A 12142-nucleotide genomic window follows, 5' to 3' on the forward strand; every position below is an offset into this window, starting at 1 on the left:
TTATTGCAATAAGAATAATGACCAGAAAATCAGAGATGGGCAGCAGCATTCTCAAAATTCTGAAACTTAAGAGTTTGAAACACATTTTACAAAGGTATAAAAGACAGGGAAAGTGTGAGGGTGTCTGTATATGCTACAAAATCAGAGGGGCCCATAATTATTGCAAGGACCCTCTAATCCAGGGGTCCTCAAACTACTGGCCTGCCGGCCACTTGCGGCCCGCCAAGGACATTGATCCGGCCCTCTGGGTGTTTTTGCCACGGCTGCCTGTCCTGCTACAGTGCGCATGTGTGGAATGTGTGCGCACTCTCCGACTCCCCTCCTCTCTGTCTCTCCACTCCTCCTCTCAGTCTTGGGACTAACTGATGCACACTTGCATCACTTGTTACGACTAGCAGTGACAAATATGGAACCAGACATTGACCATCTCATTAGCCAAAAGCAGGCCCATAGTTCCCATTGAAATACTGGTAAGTTTGTTGATTTAACTTTAGTTGTTCTTCATTTTAAATCTTGTATTTGTTCCCGTTTTGTTTTTTTAATTCAAAATTAGATATGTGCAATGTGCATAGGAATTTGTTCAGTTTTTTCTTTTTTAAACTATAGTCCGGCCCTCCAACGGTCTGAGGGACAGTGAACTGGCCCCCTGTTTAAAAAGTTTGGGGACCCCTGCTCTAATCCATGAGTATAGGCAACAGAGCAGACCAAGTAATGTCTCGTTATACCCGCAATACTCTGCCATAGTGAGTAGGACTAACATAAATATGAATTTGAAATTCAACTAACTCCCGTGGTGGTTCACACCACTTTAGCTCCCAGAACTTTCAGAGGCTGAGTCAGAAGGACTCAGTTGAACCCAGGAGTTTGAGGTTACAATGATCTATACATTTTACCTGGGCAGCAGAGCAAGAACCCCATCTCTAAATAAATTTAAAAAGACAAAAATTTTAAAAAAGAAATGTACTGAATCCTTTTATCACTGTAAAGTCAACAGATACTAAAATTTTAATAGTTATTACTCAGAATGTAGTTTAATTAAGCTATGCAGCTAATAAAACATAATTGGTTTCCTACCAGAGCCTAACAAATAGAACTCACCTGTGCATTGTTTTGTAAGATCCTATAGGCCAGCATTTGAAAAAATGGGAGTATTTTTTTTTTTTTCGAGACAGAGTCTTACTATGTCACCCTTGGTAGAGTGCCCTGCCATCACAGCTCATAGCAACCTCCAACTCTTGGGATTAAGTGATTCTCTTGCCTCAGCCTCCCAAGTAGCTGGGACTAGAGGTGCCCACCACAACGCCTGGCTATTTTTTTATTTTTTGGTTGCAGTTGTCATTGTTTAGCAGGCCCAGGCCGGACTTGAACCCCCTACCTTCGGTGTATGTGGCTGGCGCCCTACTCACTGAGCTACAGGCACTGAGCCAAAACTGAGCAAAAACTCCTAAATACTACCAATTTAATTTCTTTCCCACAAGAGCAAATCAAATTGGCAACTACAGGTATGTCCTCCGTAGTGTTTGAAACTTAAAGCAATATTAGTCCTTGAAGAGATGCATTTGCTAGGCCACAAACTTAAAAGCTCAAAAGTAACTTCAGTAGCACATCTAGTACCCAGATCCTGGTTTTTCATACCATTCTAAATAAAAGTACTATACTTCTGTGAAGCAAAGGATCATTCTAGGGTAAGGACACGGAAAATGCAAAATGAGCCAGGAGTATTTTGTGATACCAGAAAATCAGGAAATGTTTTTCTTAAAAAAAAAGGAAGGTGTATGTCAAAATAGTACAGGGGCCAAACTGAAAGAGGTACCGACGGTGAGAGCTGGAACAATCTGAGCAGCGTTAATAATGACAATACTGGACTTTAACCTGTATAGTAAAATGAACATCCAGAAGTCTGTACTGATACAAACAGATAAACAGAGGAGAAAGGACAGCTCTTCCTTACAGAAGAGAATTCTAATAAAAATGTAAAAGCAGTGAATTCTGGGTTTGGGGGTTTGAGACAGAATCTTACTCTGACTCCCTTACTCTGTAGAGTGCTGTAGCATCATTGCTCACAGCAACTGCAAACTCTGGGGCTCAAGCCATCCCCCTTGTCCCAGCCTCCTGGGACTACAGGTGAGCACCACAATGCCAATTAGTTTTTCTATATTTTAGTAGAGATGGGGGTCGAGTTTGTTCAGGCTGGTCTGGAACTCGTGAGCTCAAGCAATCCACCTGCCTCCCAGAGTGCTAGCATTACAGGCGTGAACCCGCCCCCGGCTGAACTGCAACCAAAAAATAGCCGGGCGTTGTGGCGGGCGCCTGTAGTCCCAGCTACTCGGGAGGCTGAGGCAGGAGAATCGCTTAAGCCCAGGAGTTGGAGGTTGCTGTGAGCTGTGTGAGGCCACGGCACTCTACCGAGGGCCATAAAGTGAGACTGTCTCTACAAAAAAAAAAAAAAAAAATCACCATTAAACAACATGGTATTATGTACAACATGTTCTACAAATGGATGTGAAAAGTAGCAGATAAAAGCTGAAGGAGATACAGGATATGAGAGCTGTGAGATCCTCCTGAAAACCAAGCTTTAGGGGAGATCTTTAGCACAGAGAGGGAAGGGCACTCAACTGTCCACAAAAACATTACAAAAGGGAGTTCGTATTCTTTAGCCAAGAGTCCAAAGTTCTGGATAAACTTTATGTTCTAGGGGATAAAGAAAAGAATATGCCAGTCAACTCCTTTAAAATACTCAGATTAACAAATTTTCCCCCACCTAATTAAAAACCATCCCGTAACAATCTTAGCCTCATGCAACTGAAGAAAAGAATTTTACCATTTGAACTAACGCACTCCAAGACCCAGAAGTATTCATAGCTGGCACTAACGCATCGTTTCTGAAAAGCCACAATTTCGAATTAAACTGTGAGAGCTTACAACCCATTTGAATAGTTTTCTATCTTCTAACGAACAGGCACAGAATATCCACCGACCTTTCCAGACACACACTCTCAGCAAAAACGGCTTTCACCATTTACTCACTCAGATTATAGCGGTTGGGTTTAACCAAAGGCTCGGATCTCAGGATTCGTGGGCTCAGAGGCAGATTAACGATCCTTAATAGAAATGCTGAGATGAGTCAGCCGGATATTCCCCCACAGAAGCCCCAAAGAAGCAGCTTCCACCAACAATGGCAATGAGCATCTGCACTGCCCTTTCCAAGTTGGGAAGAGCTGTCCCCAAACACCCTGGACTCCTTTCCAGAAGCCTCCTCGCCGTGCGCCCCAGTCTCAGGCCGAGCGGCCGGGACTCCCTGTTCCCTTCCCGGGCGCCGGGGACCCGGTCGGTGCGCGCGGCACAACCCCCGGGCCGGGCACTCACCCGCGCGGCGGCCGGCCAGCGAGGGCGCGGGGACCCGAGGTCGCGCTCAGGGGCGGCGAGCGGCGAGCAGGCGAGCGCAGGCGGCGTGGACCGCAGTTTCATGCCCGGCGCCTGGGGCTGTGGGCGGCCGGAGCGAAGGGCGGCGGCCGCGCTCCCCCGGGTCGCGTCGGGGCGGGCGGGCGGAAGGCGTGGCGCCGCCTGCCAGGCCCAGATAAGCGACCCGCGCCGGGCGGGAGCGCGGAGCCACCGCCCCCGGCGGCGGCATGGAGGCCGCCGGAACGCCCCCCGGAGCACGCGGCAACAACCCCAAAGCTCTCGCCTGGGGAACGAGTACGAAGTGGATGGGGACGATCAGCTTCGGTAATCACGGGGCGCTACCCGGGCTGAGCAAGAAACAACTCTTCTGGCCGGGGTGGGTTTGGTCGCTGCCACTGGCTGGAACCCCTAAAAGCATCCGAAACGCCAGAGTTCCCCGGCGCACGCGTTGCCCACCGCGGAAACAAGCAGTCGATTTCTGGTAAATAGCTTCTAAGAAGTTAGATGCTCGCGCCTCGGGGCCAATAAAATCAGGAACTGAATCTAATGTGGAGAGGGAGAGGAGAGAAACTCTTTGAATGAAAATATTATCGTCAACAGTTTAGCTGTTATTCTTCACATTCCTGTGATAAGCACTTGTCTCCAGCGTTAGGATGGTGCGGAAGGCTCCAAAGTGACCAAAGTGACGGCGCAGGTTCTGGAAGAGTGTCCGGCGATCCCTGCATCCGCCCGGTGGCTGCACTGAGATTTTTCTGGTTTGCATTTACAAAGATAAATCATAGTATCAGTTGTTTAAATCAACGCTAGGAATTATTGTTGTTAAATACAGGAACATGTTAGCCAAGTGATTAATGTAACTTTTTTTTGGAAAATTAAAAATACTGTCCTGGGCAAGAGGATCGCTCGAGCCCAAGAGTTGGAGGTTACTGTGAGCCATGACCGTACAGCACTCTACACAGGGTGATAGCTTGAGACTGTCTCAAAATAAATAAATAAATATAAAAATACTATCCTGTATGCTTTTAAAGGACTTTGAAATAGATATTTCATATGCCCAAACATTTAGGCAAAATTTTTCTTTTGGACTTACTATCATCTTAAAGACCCATATACGAATACATTTTAGTCATAGTTCATTTTATGCCAAATTTAGAATAAATTCTGCAGATCGGTTTCTTAATGATTATTTCCAACAATTGAAAAAAACTCTCCAAAGAATAAAATTTTATGATAGCAGAAAAGATGAAAAATTTTCCAGCAAGCTCTAAAAGCAATTTCAGGAAGAGACTTAATAAAAATGGATAAAACACACATGAAATTGATATAAAGTACCTTTTTTTTGCTGTTTTGGCCGGGGCTGGGTTTGAACCCACCACCTCTGGCATATGGGGTCAGTGCCCTACTCCGTTGAGCCACAGACGCCACCCAGCACATCTTTTTAAAAAAGATACTAGGCCTGTGGCTCAAGGAGTAGGGCGCCAGCCCCATTTATCTGAAGTGGTGGGTTCAAACTTGGCCCCAGCCAAAAACTGCAAAATGATAATAATAATAATAATTAATAAATAAAAATATTTATTTTATCTAAATAAATAAATTAAATAAATTAGGGCGGCTTCTGTGGCTCAGTGAGTAGGGCGCCAGCCCTGGCCAAACTACAACAAAAAGTAGCCGTCGTTGTGGTGGGCGCCTGTAGTCCCAGCTACTCTGGAGGCTGAGGCAAGAGAATCGCCTAAGTCCAGGAGTTGGAGGTTGCTGTGAGCTGTGATGCGAGAGCACTCTACCGAGGGGGAAACACTGAGATTCTGTCTCTAAAAGAAAAAAAAATACTAAATTAAATACAGCATTTTATAATTGTGTATAACAAAAACAACCCAAAAACCCATACATAGAAATAGATGAATAGCAATATTGTACCGGAAAGTGTTAATTTGTTCTAGGTAGTAACATGGCTGTATTTTTTTCTTTTTAGTGTGATTTTCTAAATTTCATCTAATGTAGATATATAACAAAAAATGAGGCTTGGGGCCTGTAGCTCAAGTGGTTAAGGCACCAGCCACATACACCTGAGCTGGCTGGTTCGAATCCTGCCTGGGCCAAACAACAATGATGGCTGCAACAAAAAATAGTTGGGCGTAGTGGCAGGCACCTGTAGTCCCAGCTACTTGGGAGATGGAGGCAAAAGAATTGCTTACGCCTAGAAGCTGTGATGCCATGGCACTCTACCCAGAGGGACAGCTTGAGGCTCTGTCTCAAAAAAAAAAAAAATTGTTTTTTTCGTGAATTTTGTTTAAAAGTAAAATAAATTGATGAAATGTACATATAAAGACAAAACAATTCTTAGTCATATCTTCACTAGAATAGAGCTAAAACAAAAAACTTTTCTACCTTATTTTAAGTTTAATTTTTAAAATATCTTAGTTTATGATTTTTCATGTTGATAGGTCAGTTTATTTGCCCTTTTTCACTTTTAGTGTTTAGTAATTTTAGGTCACAGAATGTAGGGAGAGAAGAATCTTATAGATGAGTCACCTGTCCAAAGGAGACTAATTTGCACAAGGTCAAAAGTTAGATAACTGACAGTCTTCAGGGTCATTGCGCTCCACCCTCCACCACGTGACCTCTATCTTTTTTTTTTTTTTTTAAGTGTTTGGATTTTTTTATTTTTTTTTTATTTAATTTTTGTGTGTGTGGTTTTTGGCCAGGGCTGGGTTTGAACGCGCCACCTCCGGCACATGGGACCAGCACCCTACTCCTTGAGCCATAGGCACCGCCCTATTTTTTTATTTTTTTGAGACAGAGTCTCAAGCTGTCGTCTTGGGTAGAGCAGGCAACCTCACAGCAACCTCCAACTCCTGGGCTTAAGCAATTCTCTTGCCTCAGCCTCCCAAGTAGCTGGGACAGGGGTGGTGCCTGTGGCTCAAAGGAGTGGGGCGCTGGCCCCATATGCCGGAGGTGGCAGGTTCAAACCCAGCCCCAGACAGAAACTGCAAAAAAAAAACCAAGTAGCTGGGACAGGCGCCCACCACAACGCCTGGCTATTTTATAGTTGTAGTTGTCATTGTTGTTTGGTGGGCCCAGGCTGGGTTCGAACCTGCCAGCTCCGGTGTATGTGGCTGGTGCCCTAGTCGCTTGAGCTACAGGCATGGAGCCCTGTGACCTCTCTTTTACCTAGTAAGAGTAACTTCTAGAATTTACAGAACCCAGCACTGAGAATCCCAGTGAACACCTGTGTACCAGCTGCAAAGAACTGGCAAGGACCCAGTGTAGCACATTTCTTAGAGCTTATTCCAAAGGTGAACTTTCAAGTATTAATTTTACCCCAGCAAGCCCATGTTTCCAAAAGGGCTCATCTCAAACCTCAGAGCATTTGGTTGGGTTACGTATATAACATATTTATTAGGTCCAAGTAGATTTACTTTCACTACCGCTCCAAGTTTAAAAAACATAAAATGTCTGTAGTAGAAGAAAGCCTATAGGCAATGTTCCCCCTTGGCTCCCCTCACTCAACAGCTGCCAGGGGCCTCTGATGAATACAGAGAAAGAAAGTTCAGTCTGTAATGGCCAGCGCAACAACAGTGAGTAAAGGAATGGAAACAGTTCAAACGACCTCTTCCTCCAAGTTTTCGTAAAAAGGGAAAGTGAGAAAGGAACATAGCTAGCGGCTATCTTAGAGTAATACTTCCTACAGGCCAGAACATGCGTGCATGCCAAAAGGACAAGCTGTAAAGAAAGGTGATTGTTGGGACCATCAGGAAGGAGAATGGAAATGAGATCCAGAGAAATTAGAATCAGAAAAGGGAAAAAAAAAATCTTTAAAAAAAATTGTAAGGGGGCAGTGCCTGTGGCTCAGTGAGTAGGGCACCAGCCCCATATACTGAAGGTGGCGGGTTGAACCCAGCCCCAGCCAAACTGCAAAAAATAAAATAGCCAGGTATTGTGGCTGGTGCCTGTAGTCCCAGCTACTCAGGAGGCTGAGACAAGAGAATCACCTAAGCCTAAGAGCTGGAGGTTGCTGTGAGCTGTGATGCCACAGCACTCTCCCGAGCGTGACAAAGTGAGACTGTCTCTAAAAAAAATAAAATAAAAAATAAAAAATTGTAGGGACTGGGTGCCTGTAGCTCAAGTGGCTAGGGCACCAGCCACATACACCAGAGCTGGTGGGTTCGAATACAGCCCAGGCCTGCCAAACAACAATGACCACTACAACCAAAAAATACCTGAGCGTTGTGGTGGGAGCCTGTGGTCCCATCTGCTTGGGAGGCTGAGGTAAGAGAATCACTTAAACCCAAGAGTTGGAGGTTGCTGTGAGCTGTGATGCTACTGCACTCTACCTGGGGCAACAGCTTGAGGCTCTGTCTTGGAAAAGAAAGAAAAATCGTAGGCCACACTGTAATACCTGTAATCCTAGCACTCTGGGAGGCCAAGGCAGGTGGATTGCTTAAACTCAGGAGTTTAAGACCAGCCCAAGCAAAAGTGAGACCCAGTCTCTTCTAAAATTAGCTGGGCATTGTAGCAGGTGCCTATAGTCCCAGCTACACAAAGGCTGAGGCAAGAGGATTGCTTGAGCCCAGTCTGCAGTTACTGTGAGCTGTGGTGCCATGGCACTCAACCGCAAGGTGACAGAGTGAGACTCTGTCTCAAAAAAAAAAAAAGAAAAAAATTATAGCAGAAGGGGAGGGAGTTCGGAATATTCATGGAGATAAACATTTTATTTATTTATTTATTGTGGTTTTTGGCCGTGGCTAGGTTTGAATCCGCCACCTCCAGCATATGGGACCTGCGCCCTACTCCTTGAGCCACAGGTGCCGCTGGAGATAAACATTTTAATTAGAGAAAACTGAAATAAATATCTGACCCATAACTATACCTTCTCTTTCAAATTGTGGGATCTGCCCAGGGTAAGCATGTGAATAATAAGATGGGGGATTTGAGAAAATGATGAATATTGAAATAGACTTGTATTCATTTTCTGCCCTAACAAATTGCCACAAATTTAGTAACTTAAAACAACACAAAATGATTACCTACATTTCTATAGGTCAGGCTGGTGACTCACAACTATTATCTAGCACTTTGGGAGGCCAAGGTGGGAGGATCCAATGAGGCCAGACATTTGTGACTATTGTAGGCAACATAGTAAGACTCTGGTCTCCACAAAAACCTTAAGTTAGCTGGGCATGGTGGTGAATGCCTGTAATCCCTGCCACTTGAAGGCTGAGGCAGAAGAATGCCTTGAGCCCAGGCATTGAGCCATAATCACACCATTGCAGTCTAGCCTGGTCGTGGTCGACAGAGAGAGACTCTGACTCAAAAAACAAAACACAACTTTAGGTCGCAAGTCCAACATGGGTGTAGTAAGCTAAAGTGGAGATAGCAGCAGGTGTATGTTCCCTTCTGGAAACTTTCTACCTGCATTCCTAGGCTCATGGCCCTTTCCTCCATCTTTTTTTTTTTTTTTTTGCAGAGACAGAGTCTCACTGTACCGCCCTCGGGTAGAGTGCCACGGCGTCACACGGCTCACAGCAACCTCTAACTCTTGGGCTTACGCGATTCTCTTGCCTCAGCCTCCCGAGCAGCTGGGACTACAGGTGCCCGCCACAACGCTGGGCTATTTTTTTTGGTTGCAGTTTGGCCGGGGCTGGGTTTGAACCCGCCACCCTCGGCATATGGGGCCGGCGCCCTACTCATTGAGCCACAGGCACCGCCCCCTTTCCTCCATCTTTAAAGCTGGCAAGTAGCATTTGTCTGACCTTGCTTCTGTAATCACATCTTTGACTTTCTTCCTTTGCCTCCCACTTCCACTTTTTTTTTTTTTTTTTGTAGAGACAGAGTTTCACTCCATTGCCCTCTGTAGAGTGCCGTGGCATCTCACAGCTCACAGCAACCTCCAACTCCTGGGCTTAAGCGATTCTCCTGCCTCAGCCTCCCGAGTAGCTGGGACTACAGGCGCCCGCCACAACGCCCGGCTATTTTCTCGTTGCAGTTTGGCCGGGGCTGGGTTTGAACCCGCTACCCTCGGTATATGGGGCCGGCGCCCTGCTCACTGAGCCACAGGGGCCGCCCTCCACTTTTTTTTTTTTTGTAGAGACAGAGTCTCACTTTATGGCCCTCGGTAGAGCGCCGTGGCGTCACACAGCTCACAGCAACCTCCAACTCCTGGGCTTAAGCGACTCTCTTGCCTCAGCCTCCGGAGTAGCTGGGACTACAGGCGCCCGCCACAACGCCTGGCTATTTTTTGGTTGCAGTTCAGCCGGGGCCGGGTTTGAACCCGCCACCCTCGGTATATGGGGCTGGTGCCTTACCGACGGAGCCACAGGCGCCGCCCCCCACTTCCACTTTTAAGGACCTTTGTTGTTACAATGGGCTCACCGGAACCAGGTTAATCTCCCTATTTAAAGCCATCTACATTCTTAATTGTTCTTTGCTAACTAACCTATCACTCACACTCTGGGGATTAGGAAATGGACATCTCTGGGAGGCCATTCTTCTGCCTAACGCAAGGCCCTAAGGGAAGGGAAGAGGATGCAATGTAGGGACCCACAGTGTTAGTATGAAGATAATTTTAAACTGAAGACATTTGAGACACAGCAGATGCAGAAAGAAGCCTTTTTTGAAGCTTCCCTTATTTGACTGAAGGCAGAGCTTCCTGAGAATGAAGCTCCCGTAACTCCCTTGTTGGGGAGCTTTACTGCCAGGAAGGAGACCATGCACCTGAATGAGACATTGCAAAACCAAACATTATCACAAATTGTCATACCTTGTTCCCTAAAAAGCCCACTATCTTTCCTTTAAAAGCCTATTAATTTTCAGGGCGGCGCCTGTGGCTCAAAGGAGTAGGCTGTCACCATGCCACAGGTGGTGGGTTCAAACCCAGCACCGGCCAAAAAACTGCAGGAAAAAAAAAGAAAGAAAGAGCAGATAGTGCCACCTTAAAAAAAAAAAAAGCCTATTTGTTTTCCCGCAGAAGCCCCTTCTCTCCCTCATTTCCCATATTGATTTTTTTTTTTTTTTTCCAGAGATAAGGTCTTGCTCTGTCATCCAGGCTGGAGTTCAATGGCCTGATCATAGCTTATTGTAACCTTGAATTCCTGGGCTCAAGAAAATCCTCCCACCTCAGCCTCTTGAGTAGCTAGGACTACAGAAGGGTGCTACCAGACTTGGCTAATTTTTTTTATTTTGTGTAGACACGGGCTCTTGCATTTTGCCCAGGTTAGTCTGGAACTTCTGGCCTTAAGCAGTTCTCCCACCTTGGTCCCCCCTCTGCTTGGCCACCATATTAAGTTAGGATATAAACCTCTATCCTACCTGTACAAAGCCTCTTCATCAGAATGCTCTTGCATGCATGTCGATAAGCTTTTTCTAGTCTCCTATTAATCTGTCTATTGTCCATTAATTTACAGGTCCATAAGCACTGGACCTAAGTTGGCAGAGGAAAAGATTTTCCTCTCAACACGAAGAAGGGACATAAAAAGAGATGGTGTATCCACACCCAGGACCCTAGGGCTGGATTCTTTAAGCACAGTGGCTTGAAAGCCCCAAATGGGCATGGCCGTCTCACTCACGAAGACGTGACAATTAAGGGTTGAATAATGCTGGCTGGGTAGGGCAATAGAAAAATGGAGCAATGTAGTTGAGTAAGTGAAGTGATTTATTACAGAAAAAATGAAGTCATGAATAGGCAGGTAAACAGAAAGCTTATGGAGGGGTCACTTGGAGCTGAGTCAGGAGAATAATGTCCCAGAGGAGAATAGAGGCATTTAATATTGACATTCAGCTTGTCACGAGCTTTGAATAGGGGAGGGGAATTGTGGAAGTGGAATGGAGGTGTATTTGTTTTCTATTGCTTGAGTAACAAATTAGCATCAAGTTAGTGTCTTAAGACAACACCCATTTTTATCTTTCAGTTACAGAGGTCAGGAGTCCAGGCTGTGCTCAGGGTATCCTAAGGACAAGTCAAAGCTGGAAGCTCTTCTTTTTTTTTGAGACAGAGTCTGAAGCTGTCCCCTTGGGTAGAGTGCCGTGCCATTATAGCTCACAGCAGCCTCCAACTCAGGCTCTAGCGATTCTCTTGCCTCTGTTTTTCTATTTTTAGTAGAGACCGGGCTCTTGCATTTGCTCAGTTGGTCTCGAACTTGTGAGCTCAAGCTATCTACCCCCCTTGGCCTCCCAGAGTGCTAGGATTACAGGAGTGAGCCACCAGCCTGGCCTGGAAGACTTTTTTTTTTTTTAATGTTCTTCCTTTGGCGATTCTCTTTCCCATTGCCTCCCCAGTAGCTGGGATTACAGACGCCCACCACAACGTCCGGCTGTTTTTGACATGAGTAGAGATGGGGTCTTACTCTGAGTCACGGCTGCTCATACTGGTCTCGAACCTCTGAGCTCAGGCAATCCTCCTGCCTCGGCCTCCCATAGCTCTGGGACTACAGGCATGAGCCACCACACCCGGCCTTTTTTTTCTTTTTTTTAGACATAGAGTCTCTCTTTGTCGCCCTTGGTTACATAGCGTGCTGTGGTGTCACAGCTCACAGCAACCTCCAGCTCTTGGGCTTAGGCAATTCTCTTGCCTCAGACTCCCAAGTAGTTGGGACTAGAGGTGCCCGCCACAACGCCCAGCTAATTTTTTGGATGCAGTTTGGCCGGAGTTGGGTTTGAACCCACCACCCTGGGTATATGGGGCCAGCACTCTACCCACTGAGCCACAAATCCTGCCCTGGAAGCTCTAAAGAATCTTCTTCCAAGC

General features: G+C 46.0%; 1 protein-coding gene across 2 annotated transcripts in view; it reads right to left on the reverse strand.

Annotated features, from left to right (window-relative positions):
* ABCG2 (ATP binding cassette subfamily G member 2 (Junior blood group)) overlaps positions 1–3506 on the reverse strand; it is a 63314-nt gene extending 59808 nt beyond the window's left edge. The window contains exon 1 of one of the 2 annotated variants that reach the window (XM_053603997.1): positions 3367–3506. The gene's annotated coding sequence lies outside the window, so the exon portion shown is untranslated. Of the gene's footprint in view, positions 1–3027; positions 3330–3366 lie in introns of those variants that run through there. The other variant, XM_053604067.1, reaches the window with a different exon arrangement.
* Positions 3507–12142: the final 8636 nt, after the last annotated feature.

This window comes from Nycticebus coucang, chromosome 1 (assembly GCF_027406575.1).
Source record: "Nycticebus coucang isolate mNycCou1 chromosome 1, mNycCou1.pri, whole genome shotgun sequence".
In the NCBI taxonomy this organism is placed as follows: Eukaryota; Metazoa; Chordata; class Mammalia; order Primates; family Lorisidae; genus Nycticebus; species Nycticebus coucang.